The sequence below is a fragment of the Oncorhynchus kisutch genome, linkage group LG15 (assembly GCF_002021735.2).
Source record: "Oncorhynchus kisutch isolate 150728-3 linkage group LG15, Okis_V2, whole genome shotgun sequence".
Lineage (NCBI taxonomy): Eukaryota > Metazoa > Chordata > Actinopteri > Salmoniformes > Salmonidae > Oncorhynchus > Oncorhynchus kisutch.
Window position 1 is genome coordinate 11,102,693 of NC_034188.2, and position 12,011 is coordinate 11,114,703.

Consider the following 12,011-nt stretch of genomic DNA (forward strand, 5'->3'; position numbering starts at 1 on the left):
CGATCAGTACGTATATTTCAAGTATTGCGGTATTGGTATGGGCAGATTCTGCTCTATTCTGCTCTAGCTGTAGCCATAGCTGTTTGCAGTTGCACTAGCCGTTAAAAAAAAGTCTCATCTGTAAACTGCCTGCAGGGGAGACTTCAGAAATGCAAAGTGTCCTCACATACATATGACTTCAGGAAAAGGAGCAGGCTAATGAAGGATTGATGTGTTCTGGCCCTGTGGTACCACATGAAATCTCTCTCTCTAGCTTACAGCTTTCGCTCCCTTTGTTCCTTCTCTTTCTCTATCGTTTTCTCTATTGCTCTCTCTCTGCTTTTTCTCTCTCTTCCTTCCTTACCACTCTCTCGCTCTCTTTCCTCCCTCTCACTCTTTCTCCGTCCCTCCCTCTCTCTCTGCTCTCTCTCTTCCTTCCCTACCACTCTCTCGCTCTCTTTCCTCCCTCTCACTCTTTCTCCGTCCCTCCCTCTCTCTCTGCTCTCTCTCTCTCTTCCTTCCTTACCACTCTCTCGCTCTCTTTCCTCCCTCTCACTCTTTCTCCGTCCCTCCCTCTCTCTCTGCTCTCTCTCTCTTCCTTCCTTACCACTCTCTCGCTCTCTTTCCTCCCTCTCACTCTTTCTCCGTCCCTCCCTCTCTCTCTGCTCTCTCTCCCTATATCACCCTCCTTCCTCCATCCCCTCTCTCTCGCTGTTCCTTCCAGCATTATCATTCAGGGAGGCAGCTCCGTCTCAGTGAGGGCACTAATAAGATGAAACATGGCACTGGACTCTACATACCTAACCAGGGGAGAGAGAGAGACAAGGTTAGAGAGAGAGGGGATTATTTAAGTAATGCTTTCAAGGTTAAACAACCACCCCCCTCACCTCCCTTCCTCCTCTCCTCTCGTCCTCCCTCCTCTTTGCCTTATTTTATTATTCTGTGCAGAAAGGCATTGAGCCAAGAGAGCGAGTGGGCGCGAGAGAGAGAGGGAGCACACGAGAGAGAGGGAGCACACGAGAGAGAGTGCGAGACTGCGAGAGAGGGAGCACACGAGAGAGTGCGAGAGAGTGCGAGAGAGAGAGAGAGAGAGTGCGCGAGAGAGAGAGAGCACGAGAGAGAGAAAGATTGGGGGGAGAGGTCTGGTAGAGGTAATACTGCACTCTTATGAGAAATAGTTATTTGGGCTTCAGTATATAGAACATTTTGTTTCTATGGACGAGATGAAAGAACCCTTTACTATTTTATATATTTATATATATGTATATATATATATATATACACAGTAAACTCAGTGAAGGGAAACATTCCCGTTCCGTTTGTTTTAACTGTTCTGCATGAACATTTACAGCCTTTAGAAAGTATTCTCACCCCTTGATTATTTCACATTGTTGTGTTACAACCTGAATTTACAATGGATTAAGTGGAGATGTGTCGCTGGCCAACAATATCCCACAATACCCCACCATTCCACACCATACCCCACCATTCCCCACCATACTCCACAATACCCCACCATACTCCACAATACCCCACCATACCCCACCATACCCCACCATTCCCCACCATACTCCACAATACCCCACCATTCCCCACCATACCCCACCATTCCCCACCATACTCCACAATACCCCACCATACTCCACAATACCACACCCCATGTTACCCCACCATACCCCACCATTCCCCAAAATACCCCACCATTCCCCACCATACTCCACAATATCCCACCATACCCCACCATTCCCCACCATACCCCACCATTCCCCACAATACCGCACCATACCCCAACATACTCCACAATACCCCACCATACCCCACCACATCCCACGTTACCCCACAATACCCTACCATTCCCCACGTTACCCCACCATACCCCACCATACCCCACCATTCTCCACCATACCGCACCATACCCCACCATACCCCACCATTCCCCACCATACCGCAGAATTGATCTGGGGGAAAAAATAGGCGGAATTGATCTGCTGGGTTCACATCCTCAAAACATTCCACTACTGTTGGGCCCTTGAACAAGGCCCTTAACCCACAACATGCTCTCCATCCAGGGGTGCTCCGCTGCAGCTGACTCGCTCTCTCAATTCAATTCAAGGGGCTTTATTGGCATGGGAAACATATCTTAACATTGCCAAAGCAAGTGAGAGAAGGACAGTGTACCGTCTAGCCATACTCCCATGTACTTGCATGAGGTGACTGGCTACCTCAAGCTCTAAACCCTCAGAGGTAGTAATCACACCTGTGGGGAGAGGGGCATTCTTCTTACCAAACCACATGACCTTTGTTTTGGACGTGTTCAGAACAAGGTTAAGGGTAGAGAAATCTTGTTGGACACTAAGAAAGCTTTGTTGTAGAGCATTTAACACAAAACACAGGGAGGGGCCAGCTGAGTATAAGACTGTATCATCTGCATATAAATGGATGAGAGAGCTTCCTAAGCTTCCATAGCCTGAGCTATGTTTATGTAAATTGAGAAGAGCACGGGGCCTGGGATCGAGCCTTGGGGTACTCCCTTGGTGACAGGCAGTGACTGAGACTGCAAATTGTCTGACTTTATACACTGCACTCTTTGAGAGAGGTAGTTAGCAAATCAGGCCAAAGACCCCTCACAGACACCAATACTCCATAGCCGGCCCACAAGAATTGAAAGGTCTACCGTATCAAAAGCTTTGGCCAAGTCAAGAAAAATAGCAGGACAACATGGCTTAGAATCAAGGGTAATGGTGACATTATTGAGGACCTGTAAGGTTGCAGTGAATCATCCATAACCTGAGCGGAAACCAGATTGTATACCAGAGAGAATACTTGATGTCCTGCAAGAGTATTGTATCTTTAGCGTTGGCGCTTTCCCTGCAACAGTACTACAGAATAACGTTAGCATTAGCTTTTCTCCTTGCAACAGTACTGTAATGTTAGCATTAGCTTTCCTCCTTGCAACAGTACTGTAACGTTAGCATTAGCTTTCCTCCTTGCAACAGTACTGTAACGTTAGCATTAGCTTTCCTCCTTGCAACAGTACTGCAACGTTAGCATTAGCTTTCCTCCTTGCAACAGTACTGCAACGTTAGCATTATCTTTCTCCCTTCAACAGTACTGTAACTTTAGCATTAGCTTTCCCCTGCAACAGTACTGTAACTTTAGCATTAGCTTTCCCCTGCAATGCAGCAAATAGTGGAATCACTAAATTATGTCATCCTCACTGTAGATGGTTTGTTTGATATCTGTATCTGGTGTTCTGAAGATGCAAGGGTGTGTGTGTGTGTGTGTGTGTCTGTGTGCATTATCTTCTAACAGGGTGCAGATAGCGGTTAATTGTTTGCCGTTTTGGCTTCACTGTCGAGGAAACGTCACACAGTCGAGGCAGTCATGCACATGAAGAGAGATCTCTGCTGATGTGTGTGTTCCACGCCTCATGTATCAATTAAGGCCAGGCAAATTGATTTCCTTTCTCCAGAACTATTATGAAGCAAACCATGCTATCTCATATTTACTGTCAAAAAGCAGCATCCCTCTTCAAACATTTCTTCTCTCTTGTTCTCCTCCCTTCTCTTTGGAGAATCAGACCTCTGATTTGTTATGTGGGTGTGACAAAGGCCATTGTTTAGCTGATCATGGCAACCGTCACACAGCCAGACCTTTACTTGGGGGAAACCATCACATAGCTCAACCTTTTACTTTGGGGAAAACCATCACATAGATAGACCTTTACTTTGGGGAAAACCATCACATAGCCAGACATATACTTTGGGGAAAACCATCACATAGCTGAACCTTTACTTTGGGGAAAACCATCACATAGCTGAACATTTACTTGGGGGAACACCATCACATAGCCAGACCTTTACTTGGGGAAAACCATCACATAGACAGACCTTTACTTGGGGGAAAACCATCACATAGACAGACCTTTACTTCGGGGAAAACCATCACATAGCTGGACCTTTACTTGGGGGAAAACCATCACGTAGCCAGACCTTTACTTGAGGGGAAAACCATCACATAGCTGAACCTTTACTTGGGGAAAACCATCACATAGCCAGACCTTTACTTGGGGGAAAACCCATCAGATAGCCATGCCTTTACTTGGGAGAAAACCATCACATAGCCAGACCTTTACTTGCGGAAAACCATCAGATAGCCATGCCTTTACTTGGGGGAAACCATCAAATAGCCAGACCTTTACTTGGGGGAAAACCATCACATAGCTGGACCTTTACTTGGGGAAAACCATCACATAGACAGACCTTTACTTGGGGAAAACCATCACCTAGACAGACCTTTACTTGGGGGAAAACCACCACATAGCCAGACCTTTACTTGCGGAAAACCATCACATAGCTGGACCTTTGCTTGGGGGAAACCATCAAATAGCCAGACCTTTACTTGGGGGAAAACCATCACATAGCCAGACCTTTACTTGGGGGAAAACCATCACATAGCCAGACCTTTACTTGGTGGAAAACCATCACATAGCCAGACCTTTACTTGGGGGAAAACCATCACATAGCCAGACCTTTACTTGGGGGAAAACCATCACATGGCCAGACCTTTACTTGGGGGAAAACCATCACATAGCCACACCTTTATTTTCAGGGAAACTGCTTTCACATCCCCCTTGTTTACTCTTCTTTTAACAGGTGTCAGACACGAGCTCTAGTAATATAAGGACTGTGGTCTAGTCTTGTCTTATGATCATATTCAGTCCTCGCAAGTGGCGCAGCGATCTAAGACACTGCATCTCACTGCTAGAGGCGTCACTACATACACCCTGATTCGAATACAGGCTGTATCACAAAAGGCTGTGATTGAGAGTCCCAGAAGGGCGGCGCATAATTGGCCCCGGTGTCGTCTGGGTTTGGACAGTTTGGACAGTTTAGGTCGTCATTGTAAATAAGAATTTGCCCCAGTGTCGTCTGGGTTTGGACAGTGTAGGCCGTCATTGTAAATAAGAATTTGCCCAGTTAAATAAATAAAAAATATAAAAGTGTTACATTTTTTAAATCAGATTTTAGCCTTACAGCCCACTTTAGCGTTGCACTAGAACCACACTAGGCCCATTTAAACAGTCTTATAGTCCAGATGCAGCCCAGAGCACATTGACTTTACTAGGCAGGCAGGTAAGATATCTCTTAGGGAGGGAAGCAGCCAGGGAAAAGAAATGAGTGGAGGTCTATTGAATACCTACGGGACAGTTCATTGGCCACACACACACACACACACACATACACACACATGTACGCACACCACACACACACAGTTCATTGGGCACTCTCTGGACTAAGTGGCAGTGTAATCATGGTGGAATGTCCTGCACAGCCGAGAAGAGTGAGTGAAGGAGGGAGGAGGGATGGGAGAGAGAGGAGGGAAGAGCCTAGGGTACGGAAGAAGGTAGGGGAGGAGGGATAGGAGAGAGAGGATGGAAGAGCCAGGGGTAAAGAAGAAGAAGGTAGGGGAGGAGGGATGGGAGAGAGGATTGAAGAGCCATGGGTAAAGAAGAAGAAGGTAGGGGAGGAGGGATGGGAGAGGGAGGACGGAAGAGCCAGGGGTACGGAAGAAGAAGATAAGGGAGGAAGAATGGGAAAGAGAGGAGGGAAGAGCCAGGAGTGAAGAAGAAGAAGGTAGGGGAGGAGGCTTATAGAGCTCAGCCCCCTAGAGAGGAGGTGAGAAAGAAGAGAAGAGGAGGATGATGCAGAAAGTAGAGAGGTGAAATAAGAGGACAGAGAATGAGAGGAGAACAGAGAGAGGAGTAGAAAGGATGACATAAGGCCAATAGGAGAGTCAGATGAGAGGGATGCAGTGTATATTACAAGATAGACACAGTGCACTAGAAATGGAATAGGGTGCCATTTATGACACAGGCAAAGGAGGACCATATCTCCCTGAGAGGAGGTTTAGAGGCAGTAGAGGATTGTCCCCAGCTACAGACGAGGTATAGGGCAGTAGAGGATTGTCCCCGGCTACAGAGGAGGTATAGGAGCAGTAAAGGATTGTCCCCATCTACAGAGGAGGTATAGGAGCAGTAGAGGATTGTTCCCATCTACAGAGGAGGTTTGGGGGCAGTAGAGGTTTGTTCCAATCTACATAGGAGTTATAGGGGCAGTAGAGGATTGTTCCCATCTACAGAGGAGGTATAGGGGCAGTAGAGGGTTGTTCCCAGCTACAGAGTGGTTATAGTTGCAGTAGAGGGTTGTTCCCAGCTACAGAGGAGGTATAGGGGCAGAAGAGGGTTGTTCCCATCTACAGAGGAGGTATAGGGGCAGTAGTTGTCCCGAGTTACAGAGTGGTTATAGTTGCAGTAGAGGGTTGTTCCCAGCTACAGAGGAGGTATAGGGGCAGTAGAGGGTTGTTCCCATCTACAGAGGAGGTATAGGGGCAGTAGAGGGTTGTCCCGATTTACAGAGTGGTTATAGAGCCAGTAGAGGGTTGTTCCCAGCTACAGAGGAGGTATAGGGGCAGTAGAGGATTGCCCCCGGCTACAGAGGAGGTAAAGGGCAGTAGAGGATTGTCCCTGTCTACAGAGTGGTTATAGTTGCAGTAGAGGATTGTCCCCAGCTACAGAGTGGTTATAGTTGCAGTAGAGGATTGTCCTGAGTTACAGAGGAGGTATAGGGGCAGTAGAGGATTGTCCCGAGTTACAGAGTGGTTATAGTTGCAGTAGAGGATTGTCCCCAGCTACAGAGTGGTTATAGTTGCAGTAGAGGCTTGTTCCCAGCTACAGAGGGGGATCAGTGGGCCGCAGCCTCTGCTCTGACTGCATAAGATCCAGATTAACTAGGCTCTGTGAGAGAGGGTCTTCATGCCAGACCCCCTACCCACCACCCATCCATCACATTAAACACACACTTCAGTCAAACACACACTTCCAGTCACACACAGGCTGGGATTTATTAGAAGGTGCTTTGTCAGTAGTGCAGTGTGCCACAGTCTATACGCATACCCGCACACAGACACATACACACAGAGAGACTGGCGTTACCTTTTCCTTCAACCATGTCTGATGAGGAGTTATTCAGCGGAAAACCTCCTCAGGCAATGATCATTCCGTTACAATATTCATTTTGTAAGCATATTATATGTTGGTCGTTCATGTGTAAATCTGGAAATAGACTCCTTTTGCTGTAGATGAGATGAATAGATCGGTCCGTCCTCCTTTTGTCAATAGTATCTTGATGACTTTTATCATTGTACATTTCACGGCATGAAGGCCTAAACAAGTTATGACGATCTTAATTCATCCAGACTGGCAGCATGAAGTCATCTCATCTCATCTCTTTAAGTGTCATGGCCATCATCTTGGGCAACGGGAGGCGAGGCGTTGGTGAAGTTTAGGGGCTGGCATTTGAGTAAAATGGTTTGAAGCGCTTCACAGCTCTAAATGGCATGAGCCAATTCAATCCCCCCAAGCACTTATGTGCTATCTACCCCTGTGTGTGTGTGTGTGTGTGTGTGTGTGTGTGTGTGTGTGTGCGTCAGCATTTTGCTGGCTTTAAAGGGGACAAGTCTGATTTAGGTCTGGAAGAACAGAGAGATGGAGAGAAATGGGGGAGCGGAGGGGGAGGGAGAAGGGAGGGAGAGAAAAGGGGGAGCGGAGGGGGAGGGAGAAGGGAGGGAGAGAAATGGGGGAGCGGAGGGGGAAGGAGAAGGGAGGGAGAGAAAGGGGGGAGGGAGAAGGGAGGGAGAGAAAGGTGAAATTCCACAGTGTGCCATCACAGCAGCAAGATTTGTGACCTGTTGCCACGAGAAAAGGGCAACCAGTGCACACACCATTGTAAATATTTATGCTTATTTATTTTATCTTGTGTCCTTTACCATTTGTACATTGTTAAAACACTGTATATATATAATTTGACATTTGTAATGTTTTTATTGTTTTGAAACTTCTGTATGTGTAATGTTTACTGTTGATTTTTATTGTTTATTTCACTTTATATATTCACTTTATATATTATCTACCTCACTTGCTTTGGCAATGTTAACACATGTTTCCCATGCCAATAAAGCCCTTGAATTGAATTGAATTGAATTGAATTGAAAGGGGGGAGGGAGAAGGGAGGGAGAGAAAGGGGGGAGCGGAGGGCAATGGGACTGGGGGAAGAGAAAACAGAGGCAGGGAACGTAGTCAGGACAAGAGAGAGAGACATGGGGGCAAACAGAGAGCGAGAGGAGAACCAGTAAAGAGATATAATCAACAGTGACATTTACATCAGCACACAGAGGCCTCTTCCGTCCTTCCACGGCAACAGAGGCCTCTTCCGTCCTTCCACGGCAACAGAGGCCTCTTCCTTCCTTCCATGGCAACAGAGGCCTCTTCCGTCCTTCCACGGCAACAGAGGCCTCTTCCGTCCTTCCACGGCAACAGAGGCCTCTTCCGTCCTTCCACGGCAACAGAGGCCTCTTCCGTCCTTCCACGGCAACAGAGGCCTCTTCCGTCCTTCCACGGCAACAGAGGCCTCTTCCGTCCTTCCACGGCAACAGAGGCCTCTTCCGTCCTTCCACGGCAACAGAGGCCTCCTCCGTCCATCCACGGCAACAGAGGCCTCTTCTGTCCTTCCACGGCAACAGAGGCCTCTTCCGTCCTTCCACGGCAGCAGAGGCCTCGTCCGTCCTTAGCTGCACAAGACTGTGTGTGTGTGTGTGGTCAATATTAGGAATACATGTTTTGTATACTCAGTGTACACATGAAGTCGGTAAAACAGTATGTAAACATTATTAAAGAGAACCGTGTTCAATGACTATGTACATAAGGCAGCAGTCTCTAAGTTGCATAGTTGAGTACAGGGTTGTAGCCGGCTAGTTACAGTGACTACGTCCAGGGCAGGACTGGCGGAGGATGGCTCGTGGTGACTATATAACAGTCTAATGGCCTGGTGAGAGAAGCAGTTTTTCAGTCCCTCAGTCCCAGCTTTGATGCTCATGTACTGTCTTTCTGCCTTCCAGATGGTAGCGGGGTGAACAGGTCGTGACTCGGGTGGCTGAGGTCCTTGATGATCTTCTTGGCCTTCCTGTGACACAGGGTGCTGTAGAAGTCCTGGAGGGCAGGCAGTGTGCCCCCTGGTGATGCGTTGGGCTGACCGCATCACCCTCTGGAGAGCCTTGTGGTTGTGGGCGGTGCAGTTGCCATATCAGGCAGTGATACAGCAGACAGGATGCTCTCAATGGTGCTCTCAATGGTACTCTCAATGGTGCTCTCAATGGTGCTCTCAATGGTGCTCTCAATGGTGCAATCAATGGTGCTCTCTTATAGTAGCTAGCTTGTCTAACTATCTTAGCTGGCATTTCTGCTGGCAAGGTTGGTAGACTTTAGAAAAGCAAGCAATTACTAAATGCACTGAATAAAGACCCATTGATTTCAATCTTTTACACAGTTCAGCAGAGATGAAGGGAGGCATATTTAGTCTCTCAAGATGTTTGCTTAGATCTGTAGAAAAATGAACATATTTTTTTACCTAGAATAAGGATGACTGATTTTGGCTTTAGATTTGCAGGAAAATGCAGTTTCAGGTGCAAAATTCTCCAACATCTAGAAGGGGGGCCTAGACCCCTACACAACACCCCCCTACCATTCTCACGTACTTTGTGCCTCTTCAGATTTTCTTCAGGCATTATCAAATCAAATTTTATTTGTCACATGCGCCGAATACAACAGGTACCTGAAATGCTTACTTAACCCACAATGCAGTTTTAAGAAACATATCCCCCCCCCCAAAATAAATAAAAGTAACAAATAATTAAAGAGCAGCATCAAAAAAACTATAATAGCGAGGCTATATACAGGGAGTACCGGTACAGAGTCAATGTGGAGGCTATATACAGGGAGTACCGGTACAGAGTCAATGTGGAGACTATATACAGGGAGTACCGGTACAGAGTCAATGTGGAGGCTATATACAGGGAGTACCGGTACAGAGTCAATGTGGAGACTATATACAGGGAGTACCGGTACAGAGTCAATGTGGAGGCTATATACAGGGAGTACCGGTACAGAGTCAATGTGGAGACTATATACAGGGAGTACCGGTACAGAGTCAATGTGGAGGCTATATACAGGGAGTACCGGTACAGAGTCAATGTGGAGACTATATACAGGGTGTACCGGTACAGAGTCAATGTGGAGACTATATACAGGGTGTTACGGTACAGAGTCAATGTGGAGACTATATACAGGGAGTACCGGTACAGAGTCAATGTGGAGACAATATACAGGGTGTACCGGTACAGAGTCAATGTGGAGACTATATACAGGGTGTTACGGTACAAAGTCAATGTGGAGACTATATACAGGGAGTACCGGTACAGAGTCAATGTGGAGACTATATACAGGGTGTACCGGTACAGAGTCAATGTGGAGGCTATATACAGGGTGTTACGGTACAGACTCAATGTGGAGACTATATACAGGGTGTTATGGTACAGACTCAATGTGGAGACTATATACAGGGTGTTACGGTACAGACTCAATGTGGAGACTATATACAGGGTGTTACGGTACAGACTCAATGTGGAGACTATATACAGGGAGTACTGGTACAGAGTCTATGTGGAGACTATATACAGGGAGTACTGGTACAGAGTCAATGTGGAGGCTATATACAGGGGGATACCGGTACAGAGTCCATGTGCTGGTTAGATGAGGTAATTAAGGTCATAGCAGCAGCGTAAAAGAGGGGAGGGGGGCAATACAAATAGTCCAGGTAGCCATTTGATTGGATGTTCAGTAGTCTTATGTCTTGAGGGTAGAAGCTGTTTAGAATTCTCTTGGACCTAGACTTGGCGCTCCGGTACCGCTTGCCGTGCAGTAGCAGAGAGAACAGCCTATGACTAAGGTGGATGGAGTCTTTGACAATTTTTAACGCCTTCCTCTGACACTGCCTGGTGTAGAGGTCCTGGATGGCAGGCAGCTTAGCCCCAGTGATGTACTGGGCCATACGCACTACCCTCTGTAGTGCCTTGCGGTCGGAGGCCGAGCAGTTGCCATACCAGGCAGTGATGCAACCAGTCATGCTCTCAATGTTGCAGCTGTAAATTCTTTGAAGGATCTAGGGACCCATGCCAAAACTTTTCAGTCTCCTGAGGTGGAATAGGTTTAGTAGTGTCCTCTTCACGACTGTCTTGGTGTGTTTGGACCATGGTAGTTTGTTGGTAATGTGGAAGGTAAGGAACTTGATGCTCTCATCGACTGTAGTGGAACAGGTTGAGAATGGGGACCTGCTCCCCCACAGCCCCGTCGATGAGAATGGGGACCTGCTCCACTATAGCCCCGTCGATGAGAATGGGGACCTGCTCCACTATAGCCCCGTCGATGAGAATGGGGACCTTCTCCACCACAGCCCCGTCGATGAGAATGGGGACCTGCTCCACTATAGCCCCGTCGATGAGAATGGGGACCTGCTCCACCACAGCCCCGTCGATGAGAATGGGGACCTGCTCCACTATAGCCCCGTCGATGAGAATGGGGACCTGCCCCACTATAGCCCCGTCGATGAGAATGGGGACCTGCTCCACTATAGCCCCGTCGATGAGAATGGGGACCTGCCCCACTATAGCCCCGTCGATGAGAATGGGGACCTGCTCCACCACAGCCCCGTCGATGAGAATGCAGACCTGCTCCACCACAGCCCCGTCGATGAGAATGCGGACCTGCTCCACCACAGCCCCGTCGATGAGAATGGGGACCTGCTCCACTGCAGTCGATGAGAATGGGGACCTGCTCCACTAGAGTCGATGAGAATGGGGACCTACTCCACTAGAGTCGATGAGAATGGGGACCTGCTCCACTACAGTCGATGAGAATGGGGACCTGCTCCACTACAGTCGATGAGAATGGGGACCTGTTCCACTACAGCCCCGTCGATGAGAATGGGGACCTGCCCCACTATAGCCCTGTCGATGAGAATGGGGACCTGTTCCACTACAGCCCCGTCGATGAGAATGGGGACCTGCCCCACTATAGCCCTGTCGATGAGAATGGGGACCTGCTCCGCTATAGCCCTGTCGATGAGAATGGGGACCTGCTC

At 47.9% G+C, this 12,011-nt stretch overlaps 1 protein-coding gene across 3 annotated transcripts in view; it reads left to right on the forward strand.

The window, feature by feature from the left end:
- The window catches only part of LOC109905923 (glutamate receptor 3-like), a 238,939-nt gene that overhangs the window by 47,822 nt on the left and 179,106 nt on the right, over window positions 1–12,011 (forward strand). The gene's annotated exons all lie outside the window — the stretch shown is intronic.